General features: G+C 41.5%; 2 long non-coding RNA genes across 5 annotated transcripts in view; one reads left to right on the top strand and one right to left on the bottom strand.

Moving 5' to 3' along the window:
* Positions 1 to 338: 338 nt before the first annotated feature.
* On the bottom strand, positions 339 to 6,748 carry LOC125153128 (uncharacterized). The gene is made up of 2 exons (XR_007147419.1): positions 1,679 to 6,748; positions 339 to 1,577 (listed from the first exon to the last, which is right to left on the bottom strand). It is a non-coding gene; the product is annotated as an uncharacterized LOC125153128 (long non-coding RNA).
* Positions 3,259 to 22,750, top strand: part of LOC125153127 (uncharacterized) — a 558,449-nt gene continuing 538,957 nt past the window's right edge. For 3 of the 4 annotated variants that reach the window (XR_007147415.1, XR_007147418.1, XR_007147416.1), the window contains exon 1: positions 11,960 to 12,492. This is a non-coding gene — a long non-coding RNA (uncharacterized LOC125153127). Of the gene's footprint in view, positions 3,377 to 4,507; positions 4,578 to 6,089; positions 6,211 to 11,959; positions 12,493 to 22,750 lie in introns of those variants that run through there. The other variant, XR_007147417.1, reaches the window with a different exon arrangement.

Consider the following 22,750-nt stretch of genomic DNA (forward strand, 5'->3'; position numbering starts at 1 on the left):
GGGTTATTTAAGGAAAAAAGTAACTGCTTTCCTTTACATAAAAACATTGTGTAAATAATAGCACCTCTAGTGGCATGCGAAAATGGCAAAAGAAAACCACATCAGATTAGCATGCACGTGACTGAAATTTAGGAATTATCAGTCTCTTCCACTTAAGCAGAAGCATGTTTAAGTAGGCTGGGGTTGTTGAGGTTTTCACATTGCTTTCTACTCTGAGTCCTTCCCCTCCCCCTGCCTCAAATGGATTATTAACCTCTTGGAGGAGAATGTCTGGTACCGTCTTTTGACTTTTCATCCTGTCTAGCAGTTCTACAACACAATAACCACTTATTATGTGATTGGAGAAGAAAGCAACTTATTTATTGGCCCAGCCACAATCCAAAGAAAAATAGGTACGTTGGGAACAATGAAGAATGTACATGTAATTAAGAATATACACAGTTAAGAATATATACATAATTAAGAACATATAATTAATACATAGTAAGAATTATAATAAAAATGAAAAACACAGCTCACCTACTGCTACTCTTCTTCCTTACAGGCTTCTCTTAGTCCTTGCTGGACACGGAATATTAGTATGAGCCCAGCAATCGTGAGAAAGGCTAGAACACAATCCTACTGGCTATTAGACTGAAAATAAGTTTATCTTTGAGGCTCTACCAAAAGGGACTCTCTACTCTGTCAATCAATAATGAGTGGCAGTCGAAGAGACGAGAATTTTGATGTGGTGGCCCTTGTCAGTCCCTATTTGTCATAGGGATTATTCTCCACTTGGCTTCTTGGGAGTCGTTTTGGTGCCAAAGAACATGAAAGAAATTCTTCCTTAAATGTGTATTGCCCATGCGGTCTCACACTTCAGAAATGGCTCCTGCACTCTTCAGCAAGTAGTTTTATTCGGTTAAAATTAAGTCTCCGTCTGTCACGAAGAATTGCTCTTCATCAGTCATTCAAAGAGAGTTCCTTATCTTGAACAATCAGATTGGTGTCTTGGCAATAGGGAAACAGCCCGCTATTAATGTAGCCATCCCATTCATCTCTGCGGATTCCCAGAGTGCCCCACTCTAAAGTTAGAAGTGACTGCCTCTCGCCCTTCGATTTCTTTTTAAAATGATGTAGTTAGACCATTGAGATTGATTCTTTAATCAAACCTGGCCTGCAAGATGGCCCTCACTTTATAAACAGATAGCATATCAACCTTTTCATTTTCCATTATTCACATGTACAGAAAAGAGCAGTCATTCTTACAGTGTTATATATACGCTTTTCAGGCTTAGCATTACAGTTTATTTTTCTTTTTTCCAGGTGGTTAACCTCCATGTTGCGTGCTGAGCAGAAATCATCACAGAAAAAAACACTTTTCTTGTGTGATTTTGCTGCTGCTTTGAACTGACCCTTTGGTGTAGAATGGCAGTCACAAAATTAGGACAACATTTATGGATTCCAGTAACGTATGCGTAGCCTCAAAGAATAAAATCATGATTTGAAGAGTGAAGTTTGATGACATATAAGATGTGGATCTATAACCATATGGCACTGGGGTTTCTTAATCTTTTACTGTTTGACTTTTGATGCATCTAGGGAAAAAAAAACAAAGGCCCATTTTAAGCATATAAGGATAGAGTTGCAATAAGATTAAACTGCAGAGATCACTCATTAGGAATCTTTTATTTGTTACCTGAAGAACTCAGTTCAAACCAGCCAGGGCCAAAGTAACTTTTTTGGGGGCGGCGGCGGGGGGGGGGGGGGAGGTGTTCATACGGCCTCTGAAGTTTAGGTGTTTGGCTTAGGGTAACTGGAAACAACGAAGGGCTCTATCTTCTTCCTTTCTGTACATTGACCTCATTCGTGATAATTGCAAAAGAGCTTCACAAGCCAAGAAATTCCTGTTTCACAAGAGAAAAAGTGCTTACTCTTCAGGAAGATTCCAGGAAAGAACTCTGACTTTCCCAGCTCCTGTCACATGCCTATTTCCTGGGCAGTCACTGCGGTCAAGGAGGCAAAGTCATCTACGGAAGGAAACACATATCACGTTTGGAACGCTTGCTCAAATTCTGAATGGAGATTAGGCAGAGGCTAACAGTAACCAAAAAGAAAGAGGTGGCTCAAACAAGGCCTTGGAGGGCCATAGTCAGCCCAATTTGTATGTAACATAAAGAACTGAGGAAGGAAGATGAGAATCAAGAAAAGGTTATAATAGTGATAAAATTGAACAAATGATAGGAGGCAAAATTGTCTCTTGAGACCATGGCTACCCAAATCTAATGTGTTCATTAAGGAAAGGCTACATTGCAGTAAAAAAGAGGCCCCCACATGCAGATTGATGATAGACATTAATTTCTCTCTTCTGCTACAGTCCAAAATTGGGCAGGAGGTACAGGTTTGTTAAGGTACTTTGTTCCATAAGGTCATCCAAGGATCTGGGTTACTTCTATCTTGCTGCTCTGTCATGCCCTAATTAGAGCTCCGCATGGTTAAATCTGGCTCACTCCATTACCTTTCACAATAGCCCACCTGAAGGGAAAACAGGAAGTAGAAGGTAAGAGCCTCTTTACAAAAAATCATAATCTGTAGGTTACACACAGTTTCTGCCTGAATCTCATTGTTCAAAACATATTCGTTCACATGGCCACACCTCCCTACCAAGAAGGCTGGGAAAAGTAATCTTTAGATGAGTGATCATGTGCCTATGCGAAGCTCAGGTGATTCTGTTATTACAGAAACTGGGAAATAATTAGCATCTACTGTCCCCCCAAAGTGGAAGATCTCCTATAGGTGCTCCAGCTTCATGTAAGGAGTGATGAAGGAAAGCGTATTCATTATGTATAGTCCTGACTAAAATGTAGCCAGATGAGTGTAGGTACATCCAACATGTAAATGTGAGTTTACATATTTCTATCTCTTGTTGAACCTCCTTAGTAAGAGAAGTATCCCTTTGTTTTGCCACTGAGGCTATATTTGGTTTGCTTTTCAAAAATTGTGTCTGTTAAAACAGAAGGTAGTTGGGGTCTACGGTATCATGATATTGCGTCCAATTTAAGTCTTAGTAATGCGAGTGAAAGGTAGACAGAGACTTCTTTAGCTTGGAAGAACATGACACGCATTGTGGCATTTATAACACATTCATCTGTACCATCATCATTGTCTCACCTTTCTTGTGTAATTTTTCCTAGGCATTCTCTGGCAGTTTCCAGGAGTTGAAAATGCTGGCCCTCATAACATCTCTCTTGTCTTGGGCTAAACCAGCCTTCTCTTTTCAGGTCTCCAAGCAACAGAATCTTAAAAATGAAATATTCATTTTCTGAAGCCTAATTTAATTCCAACATTGACTGGGTTGCAGAGCTTATCAGATCACAGGATCTGAAAAATTCTCTGGGTTAGTAATTCTCTCCTAGTGATGGAGCCCTTAAGTATTTATTTATTATTTATTTATTTATTTATTTATTTATTTACTTATTTATTATTCGTTCATTCATTCACTTGCTGCACCTTGTTAAAATGTACACACTTGGTTTTAACCTTGGTTTGTCTGACAGTGATTTACTCATTTGTGATCTAAGGGTAATGAGAAACACTGTGGGCAATCATCTTGCTGTCAATAAATGAAATACATTGTTATTTTTCTGAAACAGGGATTAGTGTTTCTTCCAAATGTAGCTTCCACCCTTACTGAGAAATAAATGATTTTTTAGCTTTATTTTTGGAGCAAATTCTGAGGTTCGGTAGTAAGGAATTTATCTTTCATAACTTCTGGAGCTGATGAGTCATTACTGACATGTAATATCCAATTAAAGCAGTGACAAATGTAATTGTGTGTCATGCACCATGGGGGTGATAAATTGTACCACATTCTGAAAGGCATGTTTTGGTAAATGCTTTTTTGCTGAAAGATTGCAATTATAGCCTGCTTTGAATGTGTGCCTTTGTTTTAAACACAAAGTTCTAAAGAGAGAGATCAGGTGAACGAGAGACATTTTAGAGAAGAGTATAACCAAGCAACCAGCAGCTGAAATTTCCTACCACTATCGTTTCCACCTGCAGCCAGAATCTATCATAATTCCTGAAAGTATGGTTGTTCTTAAAATGCTTGGTTCTTAAAATCATTGGCCATTTGGCTAATAATCTCTCTTTGGAGTTGTGTGACATTGCAGCTTCCTAAGGCAAAACAGAAATGCAGGAAACCATCTAATGATGTTGGCTTCTATTTGGACAAATGGGAAGAGTTTATATCCTTCAAAATTTACCTTTCTCTCAAGTATTTAAGTAGAGAAGATCGACAGTTTCATTGAATTTTGAATTTATTAGTTTTTCACCTCTTGGCTTTAGCTACATAAACCTTTCTTTGCTAGAATATGTATTTTGTGATTGTGTCACACTGTTTTATATGGGTGTCTGGTCTGAAACTAGATGAGTTCTGATTTTAACAAGGAGATTAAGATAAGTAGTGATGATCATAACCTAAGTTTTCTTTTTTAAAATTTATTTATTTTTATTTTTATTTTCTTAGGTAAGAAAGAATCAAGCATTTAGTTGTACATAATGATTGCTGGTCCATTAGACAAAGTTTGCTGAATTTGGTAAGTAACTAAGTAATTCTCAGTCAATTATATTACTGTGACAATTTTCTTCATTGTTTTGCTGAGAGCTATCTTATAGAAACATAACAAGGCACTTACAATAATAGTGATAGTAACAGACTATATTAATTGACAACATTTAATGTGCTTAAAGTGATGATAATGTTAGTGATTTTCAAATTGCATGAATAAGCTTTCAGTACTTAGATCCCAATCTGCTTCTCCATTGACAGATACATTGTCACTCTATTTAAGAAGATTGTTATATGAGAGACAAATAGAGTGCAATACAAGAATAAACAGGTGTTCTTATCTAGCACAAATATTCCTAACAATATTTGAATATGAGATAGGTTAATTAGAGAATGCCATTTGCACTTACCAGTCAGATATTTATTATAATCATATGGGAAGTTCTTCCATTTCCATTTATCATGGAGGAGCAGACCAACCCTCCTGCTAAGAACAACTAGAAACACTGAGCAAAGTTTGGAAAGATACGGTTTTGAAAGTATTAGAGAGATACTAAGGTAAGGAGATTGGAGAGGTCAAGATCTTGGAGGGAAAGAAAGTACAGAGAAGTAAGTCTAATAGTGTACTCATTTTTCCACTTAAAGCAATTTCCAATTCAAAAGTAGTTCAAGGCAAAGAGTAGAAAAAACCAAGTAGAAAGTTTAGAAGAAGGCTTCCAAAAGGATGAGAATCTGAATAGAAACTTTTGACAGTTTAGATGCAATAAGTAAATTCATAAGAACACAGCTTACCAAAACTGACGTAAGAAGAAAGAAAAAATCTGAATAGTCCTATATCTAATCAAGAAAAGGAATCCTCCCAAAGAAACTGGTTTTAGATGGATTAACCAAGGAATTCATTCAAATGGTTAAAGAAAAAATATTACTGGTCTTATGCAAATGGAGAGAATACTTTCTGATTCATTTTATGAAAGCAGCATAACCTTGTGTAGCCAAATATGATAAAGCATTACAAAATGGTAATATGTAGACTGATCTCTCAAAAAATTTTATAGACATAAAAGTCAAATGCCACAAATCTAGCAAATGAAATCAACAGGTGTGTAAAAAGAAATCTAAGCTGGGTTTCACATTTTGAAGTCACTGTAATTTGTCATGAGAATGGAATACAGGAAAATTATCTCAATAGATTATATGATTATTTTAATAGGTAGAAAAGATGCATTTGTTTAAATTCAACATCTGTTTCCAGACAAATTCTTTAAAAAAAAAAACCCCGGGATTATCATGTGAACTCTGTATTCAGTTCACATGGTAAATTATATTACATTCTAAAGTGAGGTACCACTGAGGGCTCTCTGCAGGAAGCTCTCCAGTATTTCTTAGGTAAAAAGGGTAATCTTGCTCAAGGCCACACCCCCTTGTCTGGAAGAATCTAGCTTCTCCCTCTGTTCAGTCCTCCTTCACTCATATCCCTTCCATGGGTGTTGATCCCAAAAGCTGCACTAAGAAGCCTTCCACATTCTGGTCTTCATCTCAGATTCTGCTTTTGGGCAACCAGACCCATAACAGTTGGTATGAGAAGTGGGTGGAGAAAGCAGATGTGAACATGGAGCCGAACTGCCAGCTGCCTGAATGGCAAGAAGGACTCGTTGTTGGTGGTAAGTAGAACACAGCCCCTGGCATGAGGTAGCAGTGTAATCAGTGTTGTTACTGGTGGCAAACTGGGATAGCATTCTGGCAGAAAGGAATTCACAAGCTGGTGCAACAACAGGCATTTGGGAGACGTGTGGCAACCATAACACAAAGAATAGTGGGTTTGGCTAGCTGTCGCTAAGCTTCACTGATGCTTTGGAGAAAGAGAACAAGAGGCTGAGAGTGATAAATTGGCAATTAAAAGTTAAGAAGGAGATCCAGGGGGCTTTCTTGGTAGCCTATAAAGAGCTCTGCATCTTCTACAGCCCAGGACTCTCATGAGTGAGGGAGCTCCCAAAGTTAAACTGTAAACATAGCCATGAATTATGGTCCAAATGTGTCTTCCTGCCACCCCCAAATTCCTTTGTTGAAACTAAACCCTAAAGTGAAAGTATTTGGAGGTGGGGCCTTTGGGAGATGGCTAGGCCATGAGAGTGGAACCACCATGACCAGGAATAGTGCTCCTATAGAACATGCCCCACAGAGCTTTCAAGCTCCCTTCTGCCACGTGAGGACACAGCCTGAAGGCACCCTGTAAGCGGAAGCAGGTTCCCACCAGACACCACATTTGTTGGCACTATGATTTTGGACTTTCCAGTTTCCAGAACTATGAGAAGTAAAAGTACCACTCATCTGTGGTATTTTGTTACAGCAGCCCAAACAGACTAAGACAGCACGTTTGTGATGTGTTGGCCCTGATCAGGAGAGAAGAGAATTAAAGCAGACTAAAATCTTGAATCTTAAGATTCCTCTGAACCGCTGAACCTCTAGAAATGGTGTGCACTTCCCTTAATGGACTGCTTCCCCTTATTTGAAGATTGCAGATATTTCTCCCCTGCCCAGGATCTGCCCCGTTTCCTTTCAGCCAATAAGCCAGTAAATAACAAGGGTCAAGTCCAAGATGAACTGGCAGGGCTATACCGGGCCTCATGAGAGAGGAAAAAGGGCTAGACTTGAAAGCAGAAGCGGGATATAGCCAACATGTACCAACAGGAGCCAGAAATGCTCCCATATGCATGGGACTATAGTCTGCGGGTGCTGGAGCTACGGTCAGAACATAAGATTCCACAAAACAGAGTTTATTGATTTGTGAAGATTCTGTCAAGATATAGAGTGTAACATCCTGGCAAAGTCCCTACAAGATATGCAAACACACTGTTAGAGTGGCTTCTACAGGCATGGAAGTAGTAATAGCCTACATTAAATGAAGTAGAAAAGTCAACGAAGACAGAAATGCCACAGTGAGGAATCACTACATAGATAATGGAAGAAAGGGATAAAGGGTCAGAGAACTAGGTGTAGATATATGTTACAAGGCCAGATATATGTCCCAACACAAGGCCTGGCCAATGGCAATGTCCTCTACAGTCCACCCCATGTACCACTAAGATTCACTTCATATAACTTCTGGAAGAAATACCCTGAGGATTCTCATGAACCTCTTTCCCAAGAGAAATGTCAGTGGGGTAATTTGTAGCCCCTGCCACTCGCAGCTGATTTCTTTAGACAAGGATTTCTGTAGACAAGGATTTCTTTAAAGGCCATATAAAACACTATCTTTAAGGGGAAAAAAAACTGGTACGTTTTCTCATATAACACTACGAAGTTTTGTAGATCAACTTTAAGGGAGTGAGGAAACATCCACAGTTGTACCATAAGTTAGTGCAGCTACTTTGGCAGTATCTACTAAAGCTGGACGTAAAACCCCTTACATAATAAACAGAAATATATACATATATGGACCAAGAGACTGGAAATAGAATGTTCATGATGGCACTATTTTTAATTGTCCCAAACTGGAAATAATTGAATGCCCACAGTCAAATGCATAGTAGAGAAATAACTTGTAGTCAGTAAAAGAGTATCAAATAATACTTTAGGATTTCATTTATACCGATATAAAAACCAGGCTAAGCTAATAAACAGAAGGGTGTTAGTCATTGAAAAGGGGCACGAGGGGGTCTTCTAGGGGATGGGGGACAATGATGTTCAAATTCTTGATCAAGGTAGACACATGGGTATGTTCACTTGGAGAAAATTTATTGAGCTGCACACTGACCCTGCACTTGGCTGCATGAAGTCATACTTCAGTTTCAGTGTTAAAAATGAAGCTAGGTAGCTAGCAGAGTCTCAAGAGTAGCAATTTCGATTTATATAGCAAAACAAAACTCTGTTGTACATGGGATGGAATCTTTTTGTCTGAGTTGCTTTGCATGTTACCTTTTGTATATTCCATCGGCTCGCTAAGCTTGCTCCCTTACTCACATGCCCAGGCATTCTCTAGTCTGTCAGCCTATTTCTCTTCATGGTACTAATTGCTGTCTGAAATTGTTTACTTGCCCTAGTATAATGTCTATTCAGTGGCAGGAGGAATCTTCTCTTTTGCTTACTGTTGTACACTTGCATCTAGATCAGTGTCTGACACATAGTAGGAGCTCAAGAAATATTTGCTGAACGAATGAGTTATTGAATGAATGAAAAAAAAGTGTTAAGAATGTGTATAAAAAGACAAAGGACTTGGCTTGAGCAGAGGTTAAACTTATTCCGATACTGGATTTGTTCAGTGGTATTTATATTTCATAGCTATATACAATCATCTATTATTCTTAAATGAGTACAGAAAATATAATCAGTTCCTGTGATTCGGAAGCTCTCTGCCCTCTAATTTCTATTTTCCCCATCAAAACAATTGCTTTTTAAACAACATTTTCCATAATGATAATCTCTTAGGGATGCAACTATGCATTAAAGTAGAAAAGCTGGATGTAACAAAAGTGGCAAAGTGGAATGGCTAGATTATAAGCATGACCAAAATTTGAGGAGGAAGAAATTTCTCTGGGGCTAAAGCAGCCAGGGAAATTTCTGGAAGAAGATGTGTCTTGAGCTTCTGTGAAGGATGAACAGGATATAAGAAGGGGCAGGGGAAGCAACCTGGAAACACAGAAGGGAGATCTGGGCTCCAGGGCAACCTGATAGATCAGGGTTTGATCACAGAAGCTCAGAAGAAGGAATGTGGTTCAAGAGTCCAACCTAAATGTTTAAGCACCCGGGGCAGCATCCTGTTCCAGCTCATTGTCTACGTCTTCTGTTCCCAGAATCACAGTTGTTATTATTTTTAATTCAGAAGAACCTTAGGGTTACCTTCCCTGGTGGGCCAACCATAGGATTTGATTGTAGTGATGATGACACTGCTCAGGTGGGGTGTCTGTGTGTGTGTGCGTTTGCACGTACGTGCATGTACACGCACATGCGTACTTGCTTGCAGCATCATACTAGTGTTTACCCACTTCTTTAATTCGCCACATTTGTTCCTTTTAGGACAACAGAAAAAGATGGAGACGGTAATCAAAGCTGTTTGGTGCAGGGGGTTTTCAGGGATGAGGAAAGATAATTTGACGCGGCCATTTGGAACCACAGGTGACAGCTCAAGGGTTAAATCCAGCCAGAAAAAAATGGCCTATTTGGCCTCTAGAGTTAAAAAGAGAGAGTAAAAAAGATTAGTTAGCAGTAATTCCAAAGTAGGGAGATTACACAAAGATCTGGATTAACAATTTCTCTTGAGACAGTGGAAGACCCAACAACACCTGGCCCTTGTTTTTTCCATGGCGATAAGCGGATCGTGCTTTCTGGTTCGCCATAGTCCCCACCAATCCCTTCTCATGCAACTGCTTCCCCTTCCTGGTCCCTGTGTGGATTTGAACTCGAGCCCTATTTAGTGGGATGGTGGGGTTCCTTAACTAGCTGAAGATGTCGGTAGCACACAATCCTGGGTAAAAAAAAATCTGTGCTTTTAGGTTATATCAAAAGTCTATGGACCCATCAGAGGAGGTCATTAACATGTAGTGATACTTGAGAAGCATTTCAAATATCTGCTATGGAATTGTACACTCATTGATTCAGAAATAGCCTTAAAGAATGGAATCATTAGCAGCATTTATGTCCTTAACATACTTCACTATCCCAGGGTGACAGAGAGGATCAAAATAGGATAACAAATATTGAAGCGTTTTATGCAATGGATGTGATTTACAAGTACAAGAGAGGATATAAAGAGCAAAACAAAAAATGCACTGAAACTGTCACAATGACAGAATAAATGTGACTATGTGAAATCAGGGAAAGAGAGTGGCATTGGAGGAAGTCCTCTAAATCTTAACAATATAAAATTTTTGTATTGGGTAGACCAGAGAGGGCATCCTGATAGTTCTACTTTCTGCATCAAGGGATGGCAATTGTGGGTGAATATAATATGCCCACACTGACGTGTGATGACCCCAAGACACTTACCGTTAACTCTCTGCTTACGAATCTATTGTGGACGCAATGTTCATGAATTAAAGCCTTCCTTTAGCCTTTTAAATGGTTCCAAAAAAATCACAGATGAAAAAACAAACAGGAGAGCTCGTAGGCTCAAGCAGTATAGTGAACCAAAGTAGATTAGAAACTCAGCAGTGGATGTATCTTTTCTTAATCCAGCAAGTGGAGATAGTTTATAGTTAGTATCGTTGCTGGTTATTTTCACTTCCTCCTCAGAAATTTGGCCTATTAAATAGTAAATCTCTTCCTGTAATTAATAAATGTAGCATTCATATAAACATCTCATGGGGTCTTGTAGCAACGAACAAGGAATTCCCTCCTTTCCCTGAAAAGGAACAGAACTGAAGCTGGTGGCAGGGAGAGTAAGGACAGGAGAATAATTTCTTCCTCTGAGCACATTTTCCAGCAGTTTCACCTTTTTGTCAATTTGTATTACTAGCTAATATGATGACATCATGGCGTTGAGACTAGGATAAAAAGACATTAGGGGGAACAGCACGAAAGCAGAACACTGACAAGATAAAATGTGGTACTCTTTAGTATACTTGCTCGCTCAACATCCAACAGAACCCACCCTAGTCTCTTCTCAAGCACCACCCCCCTGGCTTTTAATTCTTCCAAGAATTTGGACCTGAGTGGGGAAAACTGGTTTGGTTAGCAAGGATGAGAGTTCTTGGGAGCTGGATGAATTCCACTCCCCGCCCCCAGCCTTTTGTGGTCATGTTTACTAAAGAATGGAAGGCAGGTGCCTCAGGACAGTGGTCAAACTTGGCTGTCCAACACAATCACTTGGAGGAGCTTAAAAAACAAACAAACAAACCCATACCTCCCCTTCACCACCATCAATTAAAACAGACCCTCTGGAGGAGGTGTCCAGGCCCTGAGATGTTTCAAAAGCTACTCAGGGGATTCTTAACCGGCAGTGTATATGAGAAGCGCAGCCTTGGATATGTAGGGCGATTTCTGCAGCCATTGCAAGGTCTTTCAGACGTGCCCATGTCAGCTCAGCGGTCAGCAACCACTTGAGGCAGGCTAGTAGCCCAGTAAACACACATCTGAGGAGCAATCACCCTCCCTCTTTCTCCCCCTGCCCCCATCCCAGTCCTCCACGGCCTCCCCTCTGCACTCCAGCGCACACCTGCCTTTTTACTGGGCCACCGCTTATCCACGCTCCTTCCAGTAACAGCAGCATCTCGGGCAACCACCCCTGGCCTCCGACCCGGAGCCGCGAGGGTCACGTGGTTCTGGCCCCACCCACGACGCCCCAAGGACCCCGTGACCCTGACCTGGCCAATCAGAATTCAAACTCCCCTCACGGCAGAACTGTTGCGTAAGAGGTGGGCACGTGACTGGTCCCGGCCAAAGACTGGCAAGTTCTCCCAGACTCCGACAGAAGCACGCTGGTTCTCGTCCGTGTGGGCGGCGTTTCGGGCTCTCCTGTCAGCATAGGGCGCTCCGCCCGAAAAGGAGCTCGGCGCTGAGAAACGCGGGTCTGCCCCGGGGAGAGAAGGAAACCTGGAAGTGTGTTCAGTCCAGGTTCAAAGTTGGGTCCACCCCTGGGCTTCCCGGCCCTTGGCTTCCTTTCTTGCTGAACCCGTCTGCGTTGGCCTCTCTGTCCCTTGCAGCTCGGGTCCTGGCTGACTGGCCCGTTGTCCTCTGGCTGGCGGAAGCGGACAGATGGCCAGAGGCCTCCTCCATCGGAGGACCCTGTGGGGCACCGTCACCCCCGCCCCCTCGTGAGGGCAGAAAACGGCGCCCGCTCTGGGCTGACACGGTCGCACGCGTGGTGCGCAGACTCGATTTCAGCCCCTGCGCTGCTCCGGGGGCCCTCGTGCGGGGGACAGCACGGACGATGGCCTTGAGGACAGCCTAGGCCTGGTGCACGTGCCTTGGGCAGAAGCCTCTCGCTGGGGACCCTGCTGGGACCATCGGTAAGTGCTTTGATTTCCTTTCTCCTAGATTCAGTGAGACCCGGTTCGAGCTCACACCCCTGTCTTCACGGTACAGTGTCACGAGGGGAGAGGAGCCCAAGAGCGTTTAGTCCCTCGTCTCCCATTTTGCCCTCAGTTTTGAAGGAAAGCATATACTAGGTAAGGCTTTGGTAGCTATCAGACGTGTTCTAGCTAATGTTTACTGAGGACTTTCTGTGTATCAGATGCATATCATACATAATACTCTATGTGAGACACTGTGCACATTATATATAAAACGTTCATTTTATGCTCCTAACACCCAGAGCACGTTGTTTCTGGGATTGTGTGCATTTTCTGTATGAGAAAACCAAGGCACAGAGGGTTTAAGTAATTTGCTCCCAGGCACACGGCCACGAAAGTGCGGACTTGAGATTCCAACCTCAGAATTGGTATTCCGGAGCCTGGGTTCTTAAGCAGAGTGCTTAATCCCCAGACTCAGTAATCTAGAGCCATGGTCATTTATGGCAGAAAAGAAGAAAAAAAGGTTGCAGGATCCAAGGTAGGTGCCTTTGGCAAAGTCGTAATATTTCCCTAATATATGTGTGTGCAGCCTCCCTCCTCCTTCCCTTGAATGGAACGTTTGCTCTGTTCCATGGAAGTGGTCATGGTTATATAAATATATATTCCTTTGGAAGGGCCGCCCCAAGGTTGAGGGGAGGAGTGTCAGATTGGCGAGACCGCGTTCCGAGTCCAGATACAGAACCTGATCAGTGAGACCATAAATGGTGCTTTGTTGACAGAAGGAAACAGCAACATTTTTTCTTTTCCTTTTTTTTTTTTTTTTCAACGTTTATTTATTTTTGGGACAGAGAGAGACAGAGCATGAACGGGGGAGGGGCAGAGAGAGAGGGAGACACAGAATCGGAAACAGGCTCCAGGCTCCGAGCCATCAGTCCAGAGCCTGACGCGGGGCTCGAACTCCCGGACCGCGAGATCGAGACCTGGCTGAAGTCGGACGCTTAACCGACTGCGCCACCCAGGCGCCCCTTTTCTTTTCCTTTTAATATGAAAGTAGCATTTGATTCCCTGGGCATTTTTATTTCTGACAAGAGCTCTGAAATGCAACCTAATTAGCAGCATTGCCTGGAAAGTGGAGTTTTCCTCTCCCAGGGAATTGGGGGGGGGGGGCCTTTAGAGAGCGCTTCTTGTCTCTTGCCCTCACTTGCCGTACACTGATTTCAGTTTGTTCAACTTGTCCCTCCTTGCCCCAAATAGCCCAGTGGAACAAAGAGAATATAATCTTCTATCTTGCCACACCTTGAATTTTGCTCCTTTTTTCTCCTTCTTCTTGGGAAGGTTGAAAAACAAAGCATTTCAATGTGGCTGTTCACTCCTGTGGTTGGAGGCCAGCCGTGAGATTTCAAAGAAACCTCCTTTGTTCAAGATTTAAGAAAATAATCACTGCACAGCAAACATTGATATGACTTTTAATGGCCATTTACCTGATTAATATCCTTTCATGCTACAAGGCAGCATGAGACGCAGCGCTTTAATGAAAGCCAACAACAAAGCGTGGACCAGGTGTGTTACTAAGAAACAATCTCTTGTGTGATTTAATTAGTCAAAGCATTGCATGGAGCCATTATAAGCAACCTTGCAGAAGTGGCAGCAGTATGGAGCCCTGTGTTATAAATTGGCCTTTTAAAGAAAGACATAATGATTTAATAACTGTGCATCTCTAGTGAAAGAAGAAACCCCTCTTTAATTGGGAGCAAGAGGGGAAAAAAAAAACCCAATACGCTAATCACAGTTTTGAGATCTTCCCCCACTCCCCCTCATCTCTAATTGGGTACCAAAAAACCCAAAAACCAAAAACCAAAAAAAAAAAAAAAAAAAACTTTCAACAGTTTTCTACAAACACTTGAATGTGATTATTTCTGTTATTTATCTCCTCTGTTCCTTGGGCCACTCAGGACCATCTTTGAGATCAGCACTCCAGTTCATGGGACATCGTTGGAGAAAACCTGGGAAAACTTGAGCTGGTCAGGCTGTAGGGAATCCTGTCATTTGAAGAGTTGCTGTTATTGTGTTGTTACATACGAAAGAAATGGGAGTTGTGATGGTTTGATGGGGTCCTTTTTTTTTTTTTTTTTTTAATCCTCATGCCTTGGTTTAATGATGTGTCAACCTGCCACGGAAAGATTGACTGGCATAATGCTTATTACTTAAGATAAAGATAGATTTCTTGTGTGATGTGGGAGCTTTACCATAGATAGGGTCTTATCGGGGAAAGTCTGCCTAACCCAGGTAGGATTTGTGACTCACTTCTACGTTTCACTTCTCTATACTTCCACTTAAATTAAGGAGACAAGCGTTCAGTGCAGAGAGAGGGAAATACACATTTGGGAACCAAAATTGAAACTTCCCTTTTCCATCTGACTTCTGTGCGTTTCCTCAGTTACGGGCCTGGAATGAACTTGTTCCCTCTGAGTACCTGAGTTTCCTTGAGTATGGGGAGTTGAACTTCACACACCCTGAGAGTGTCCTTTATCTTTGAGTCACTGGGCAGTGCTGGGGTGGAATTGCTTTGGGGCCTTTTACTCCGTACAGAACTCCTAATCTATAAGGCCTCATCTAGGGCTCAGAATCTAATACCAAAGACCAGTGATCAGCCAGAGAGAGACAAAGTATTGGCAATACTGCCTGTCATCCTTTGGGGTTTGTGAACCATGGCTTGCCACAGGCCTCCTTTTGTAAAGGATGTTTTATCAGAACATAGCCATGCCCGTTCACTGTATTGCACTACAATGGCAGAGTCCACAGATTTCCATAGAGACCATCTGGCCTGCAAAAGCCAAAAATACTTACTATCTGGTCCTTTATGAAAAAGTGTGCGGACCTCAGCAAGTTGTCAGAGTTGAGTTCTGCTGAGCAATCGTTGCCTTTGCAGCCTGGTAGGTGGGGATGACCCTAGAGGGATTCTCCTGCCCTATTTCTCACTATCCAGGTGGCTCAGGCTGAAGAGGAAGGTTGGGTTTGGGATTTGAACAAAAGAGAGTTAGTCCACCTCTGTGCACCGTGAGGCCATTCCCAGGCTGGAGGTGGGGGTTCCCTGGTGTGTTTTGAGTCCAGCTGAAAGTGTTGAGGAAACATCCTTTTGCTCTTGGCCAGTGTGTGTTATGAATCAGTGGATCAAAGTCTGCAGACGCCATGGTCAGTATTCACCAAGCTCTCTTTGTGGACCAAATACATGAACCTTGTGCATAGGGTCTTTTCTTATATATGTATTTTTAATTTCAAAAGAAATCCATGAATTCATCTGATAAAAATATTTGACGGTAAAGATGAGGCTAATGACAGGGGTGATATTCAGAATACCTGACAACAGTTCGGTGTGGGCACTGACCAGTCAGGTTGATGCCAGTTATAAGCCAGAAGTGCCGCCCAAAAGTCTGTCCCAGCACAGTGTGCTTTCTGCTCACGACCCCTTTGACCACCCACCCCTGACTCTCATCCATTTTGTCCCTTTCCCATTGTTCTTGGTTTGGCATGTGGCTTCCCAGAGAGTGTTAACGTTCTTTTGTGTGAGCACTCAGTGAATATGGAGTATTTTGGGGATAGTTTTTATATAAATGGTGTATAATTATTGCCAAACACCTTTTTTACTAGCTCTTTTAGTGCTAATACAGATAGAGCTACTTCATTCCTTTTAGCTGCTGTGTGATACAGCGTAGTTTAGGTGTTTTTAGTCTCCTATAAAAACAATTTTTTAAACGGATGCAGATACTATTAATAAAGCACTAATTCATTTAAAATGATACTAAATTTGCTATCTAAGTATTTGGAAACAAAAATATAGCAGCTATCGTGGGAATCTGAGAAATATTGCCTGTGCAAAAGAAATACAGAACACGAAACCAAGCAAAAAGTGTGTATATTCATATATTTGCCTGCTTTGGCAAAAACAAAAACAAAAACAAAAACAAAAACAAAAACAAAAAACAACCCAAAAAACAACAACAAAAAAACCCAAAGTCTTTGGAAGGACCCTAAAAGCAAACCTGGAAACTGGTAAACTTACTGTCTTTAAGGAACGAATAGGTGACGAATAGGAAATAATTATTTAGTGCCTTTAGAACTTTGAATCACGTAAGTATATTATTTGTTGAAAAGAATAAAACAGCAACAAAAGCAGAAGGATATGTCTTGGTGGTTGACATAGGGATCTGCCGGTCAGGCCCGTGACCTCTAACAATTGTTCTCATATCAGACCAAATAATTGAGTACTTAAATTACTATCAACAACCTCTAGGGAGGTCTGGGGCTAGATTGAAAGTCTTTTCTTGAGAAAGCTAAACATATAACATAGAACCACTAAATTGAAATCATTTCATTGAAACTTAAACAAATAATCCCCAGGGGACCCAGCCCAGCAAACTGCAGCTGCCACTCCTTGGGGCCCTCCCCTTCCCAGCCTGTGTTTGACCTGTGAGTCCATGGGGTTATCTGTTCAGATCCGCTTCCCCTAACCCTTCCAGCCTGTGAGTGGTGGGGGGAGAGAGGAGCAGCTGTTCCTGAGAGGCAGTGGGCCCAGATGCCAAGGTTGGGACCTTAGGCCCCAATTCCCCACCCCCTTCCCAGACAGCAGGGTTGAGGAAGAAGGAACCTTTGTCTCTTTTGCTATCTCTAGGACTTATAAGGGCCCCCAGATCGGGTCACAACTAGGATGAGAGATTTTTTTTACTGTACTCCTCTCATCCTAAAGTGTATGCTCATTCCAGCAGCTAGATTTTTTTTTTATTATGTTGTATAATAATAACAAATATTTATTGAGCCCTTACTAAGTGCCAGGCGTTTTGGTAAGAGATGGATTATTCAATTATCTTTGAGATATATGTTGGTATTATACCCATTTTGCAGATGAGGAAACTCAAAGTGGTGGAAAAATTGATCATTCAGCGACTGGGTGTTGAGTTGGCATTTCAACTCCAGAACGAGTGCTTCTAACCACCCTAGAACCACCTTTCTTTGTGTCCTAAAGGCTGACTCTCATGTTTAGATGCCAGAATCAGTACTCCAGTAGGGGATTAGATGCCTCAGAAATCCTGCATCGGGAGCCGCCAAATGTAATCCTTAACCCCTGAAATGATTTACTGAAGAGTTGATCGTAGCCGTCAGGACCAAGAAATGTATTCAGGGTCTTCTCTACACAGGGAGCTGAGAAAGAAGTATAATAATATCCAGTAGGTATTAAGCACTTTGTGCCTGATCCTAAGGTCCCCACTTATCACATTTATTCACAGTAATCCCATGGGAAAGAGGTTTATTATTTCCCTCATTTTACAAAGGAAGAAACTGAGGCCTAGAGATTGAGTCCTAAAGGTACTAAATGGTGGGGCTGGGGATTCAAACCCAAGTCTCTTCTTATATCATATAATATATCTTCTTATATCATATAATATACTGGTGATATTAGCATTGGCCACTTGGTGAAGGCAGTCGCTGTCTTTCCCTCTTCATAGTCTATTCTTTGGTAGCAAGTCACTAAATGCAGTTCACATACGAAGGGAGGGAAATTAAGCTTTACCTCCTGGGGGTGGAAGATTTCTTCCTATTCCCCATTTAGTTATTTATTCCAGCATTTATTTATATCTGTATGGATTAATGTTTACTAATTTTATACTTTGCATTGTAATCTAATGTCACATTATTTATTTTGTTGTTCAGATTTCTCCAGTTTGGGTCACTGAGAGATCTTCCAGGTTGGCTCCTGTGTCCTTTTGTCATGCCCTCATCCTTTATTGTTTTTGTTTTGTTTTGTTTTGTTTTCTAAGTACTTTCTTACTGTCTGGCACTATAAGATGATCAAACTCATTTGGTATTCTCTGTGCTTCATTCCTTGAACAAAACATTTCTCTGAGGAGCCCAGATTCTTTCTAATGAAGAATGGTATTTAGAAACCAAGATATGGGCACTGGGTGTGCTCATCGCCCACTGGTATGTCCCTGCTTCTAGGCCCTTTCAATGGACAGAACTATGAAATACACGTATATATACTAAGCAGCGTATACACACATCTATCATTATTTCTGTATCTACCAAGACATAAATTAAATGCAGATGAGTTTATGCTTTTGTCTCTGACTCTAATTCAGCACCACAATTTTTTTTTTCCAGTTTCCCGGTTTTAATTTCTAGTTTGCTTATTTGCAGATTTCTTTCTCTGGCAGTGAGAAATCTGGCCCCCGTTATCTACTATTTATTTACCCGTTTGTTCAACTCTAGCTCCAGATGGTTTTTCCTGAAGCCTATCTAGACCACACGGCCCATCTCTTGTGGGTAGCTGCTGTTCATCCTCACTGACAGCCGCCATGTGGCAATGTGAGTTCAGTGCTCAGGAGGAGAATGTGTGGCATTAAGGTTCAGGTTGAGCTCTGAAGGTGGAGGCAGCCTGAGAGAGCATCTTGGAGAAGGGGTCCTTCAGGCTGAGCCTTAAAGGAAAGGCAGAAGAGAGTGGGAATGGAATTTTAGGGGGATGTCATCTGCTGGGAAGTGGCAGAAGAGGTTTGTAAGCCCAGAGCTCTCTTACTCCAGATCCCACCATTGTAACCTCTGTGTAAGGGCAGTGCAGGCCCCGTGGAATCTCTTTTCCCCATTTCGGGGAGGCAAGAAGGAAACTTCACCCCGACCATATGTGTGTAACAAAGCTTTAAAGACCTCGAGAGTGGTTGCAAGGCGGTGAAACCCTTAGTGCCCGGCAGGTGACATCAGTGAGTGGGGGAGCCAAGTGAAGGACAATAGGGAGTGGAGTGAGCTGGAGTGAACTGGAGAGCTTGTGGCCCATCTCACGTGGGCACCCGTTATTCATCTCCACTGATAGCTGCCGTGGGGGAATGTGAATTCAGTGTGCCAGAATCCCAGTTTTTCAAGGGAAATTGTAAGTCTGCTTTTTAAAAAAATATTCTGCAATTTTAAAAACAGAAAAAGCATGTTTGGCAGCCACGGTTACCACGTACGTACAACTGGGTAGGTTGCGCTTTGGCCGAGGGTCCTGAATAGGTCCAACCACATGTAGGAATGCCTTTTCTGATTCATACACAGGTGTACATAGGGCTGCAGAAGTCCTAATTAGGTTATATCCAGCCTGCAGGTCTCCAGTTTGAAGCCTCTGGTTTGGGAGAAACTTGCTTTCTCTGTTCCAGCAACTCTTTCTGTGAGCTAGTGTGAACAGCTTACAAAGCACACTCGGTTCAGTGCAATCAGCCCTCTCACCTGTAATGGAAGCCCCAGGTCCCCTATGGCTGGTGTCCAGGCACACAGGGTGAGGGAGGTGTGAGTGGGCATTTTAAATGCTGGCTGCTGGGCACTTCTAAACAGGTGCTATTTACATGGTGCCTGTTGTCATGAACTACAGCATTACCTGATTTTACAGGCAGCCATGCAAAATATAATAGCATGATTCTTGTCCACCCAAAGGAAGGAATAAAAACAAAAGCAGGGTAAAATTACACATTATGAACACTCACTACACTGCACACATTAACACTAGTAATTTGGAAGGGAGCAAGTGTCTAAGCTATCATTAGAGGCTCTAATATATTTCTCTAGCATCGTTTTACATAGAGGCTATTTCATGAACCACTCCTTGCTGAAGTTTCCTGGTTTTCTTTCCTTCTCTTGGAAAGAGAGAAGAGTTTTCTTCTTTCCTTCCTTGTTCCAAGGCAACAAAAATCAGTGGAAAGGTATTTTGGGTTTCCCTACCAGAACGGCAGGCTTCCATTCTCCCTGCTGGGCCTATGAGAAACACAATCAAACCCGACTTTCAGGGTGAGTTGTGAACTCTGAAGTATGCTCTGTGCCATGGAAAAGAGGAAGGACTTCCCTGGACTGAAGGGTCTGATTCTGGTCGTAGGTGTGTTTCACAGCTTGTGGGGCCCCAAGACTCTGCTTGCAGCAGTGAGCATCCGCTGGCTTTTGCTAGCTGGCCATGATAGGCCAAACAAAGCACACACTGAGTAGAGTTGGGGCCAATGGTTTATACCTAATTCAGGCATTCCAAGGACGCACAAGCCATAGTCTCTGTTTGTCTACAGAGCGCACAGAGACGAAATGTGACGAGGTAAGGCTTCTCTTTTAAAGAGATCTTTTCTAGTACATTATTGATAAGACTTCCCTCTTTGTTTTTCTTTTTGCTTCTTTTTTTGTTTTGGCTTCTCTTAGTTTTCTTTTGCTGCCATTAGGTTTTGCCACTGCAGTTTCAACGTGCCTCTCCACACTTCCCCCGTGGGAGTTGAGTTACGTTGTGCCTCGAGGGGGCCAGTCTCCAAAAAGAAGAGAAAGGGGGTGGGGGGGGGGGGAGAGAAAAAGCCTATTAGAAACCTAATGAGCCTCTTTAGTTTCTTACTTTTTTTTTTTTTTTTCCTGGCCTTGTGCATAATTTGGAGAAGAGAGAAGGAATTTGTGTACATTGCTGTTAGGGGGCTTGCTCTGTGGCACATCGGTGGGGGACATTAAAGGACTAATGCTTCCAGCCAGTGACCAGAATTCAGTGAGCATTCACTAATGTAGTGGCTCTCAACTTATCTGTGTATTGGAAGCTCTCTGCAGATTTTGGCTCAATAGGTCTTGGTCTCAGCACCTGTGGTTTTTAAATCTTCAAAGGCGATTTTGACAGATAGCCAAAGAAGGAAATGTAAGTTTGTTAGAGGGAGAGAGAATTGAACGAAGGAAGGACTAAAAGTGCAACTAGACCAAGAAACAGTTGTATTAAAGCTAAGACAAGAATTGCTTGCCATCACAAGGTGAGCCTGAATTTAAAGTGTTTCGTCTCCACTGGCATGTGGAGAAGACCTCAAGCCAGACATAAGAGAGACACGTTTTAGAATCATAGAGCCAATTCATCAAGAAGACATAATCCTAAATATATGTGCATCTAAGAGCATGTTATCAGTGTTGGCCGTGTTATGGCTCATCGTGTTCTAGGCTTGATGCAGGACTGATAGGATTGTAAATGGGTGTCTCTTGCTCCAACCATTTACTCGCTTAATGAATATGTATTGTGATTCTCTTGAACAGCCATAGAAAGCACACACACGGATTAAAAATCCATAGAGAAGAGAAAATGAAATCTGAAAAAGTACTCAGTGAATACAAAAGAAGGCAGGAAAAGAGGATCAAGGATTAGAGAATAGAAGAAGAATAACAAAAATCACAAAATGGTAGATTTAAACCCGGTTTTTATCCATACTTCTATTGCATTTAAATGGAATAAATACTCCGGATCCAAAGCCAAGATTATCAGTTACTCTATATACTAACTAACTAGAATTAAAATAAAAATTTGAAAAAGAAAAAGAAAAATAAAGCCAAGGTCATCTGAATGGCTACACAACTAAATTCTGTCTACAGCTGATGTACCTTAAATATAAAAATGCAGGTAAATGGGAAGTCAAAAGAGGAAAAAGATGTACCACGCAAACACTACTCATAAGAAACTGGTATGCGTCTGTTAATCAGACAAAGAAGACCTCAAACCAGACATAAGAGAGAGACATTTTAGAATCATAGAGCCAATTCATCAAGAAGACATAATCCTAAATATATGTGCATCTAATAGCGAATCAAACTACATGCAGCGAAAACTGACAAAACTAAAGACAGAAATAGATCAATCCGCGTCAGAATTGGAGACCTTGACATTCTTTTTTTATCTGAAACAACACTGAACAACACTGTCTGAACAACTTATTATCTGAACAACACTGTCAACCAACATAGCGTAATAGACATTATGGAATTCTTATAGTCAACAGATGCAGAATATACATTCTTATAAGGGCACATTAAAGATTAACCAAATGGACCATATTCTGGACTATAAAACAAGCCCCCCAGAATTTTAAAGATTGAAAGAATATAAACTATGTTCTCTGACCAAGGGAAAATTAAATAAGAAGTCAGTAATAAAAATGTATCTACAAATTCCCCCAAATATTTTTAAATCAAACAACCCATGCTTCAAAGAATTGATAAAGGAAATTAGAAAATATTTCAAAATAAATGATAATTAAAACACAAATATCAAAATTTGTAGAGTACAACTAAAGTGATGCTGAGAGAGAAAATCGTATCTTTAAATGCTCATATTAGCAAAGAAGAAAGGTCTAAAATAAATTAAATAAGGAATGGAAAACAGTAGATAAATATGAAGTTCCAAAGTTGATTATCATTTAACAAATAGTGATAACACTGATAAACTACTAACAACACTGATCAA

Source organism: Prionailurus viverrinus, chromosome E2, assembly GCF_022837055.1.
Source record: "Prionailurus viverrinus isolate Anna chromosome E2, UM_Priviv_1.0, whole genome shotgun sequence".
In the NCBI taxonomy this organism is placed as follows: domain Eukaryota; kingdom Metazoa; phylum Chordata; class Mammalia; order Carnivora; family Felidae; genus Prionailurus; species Prionailurus viverrinus.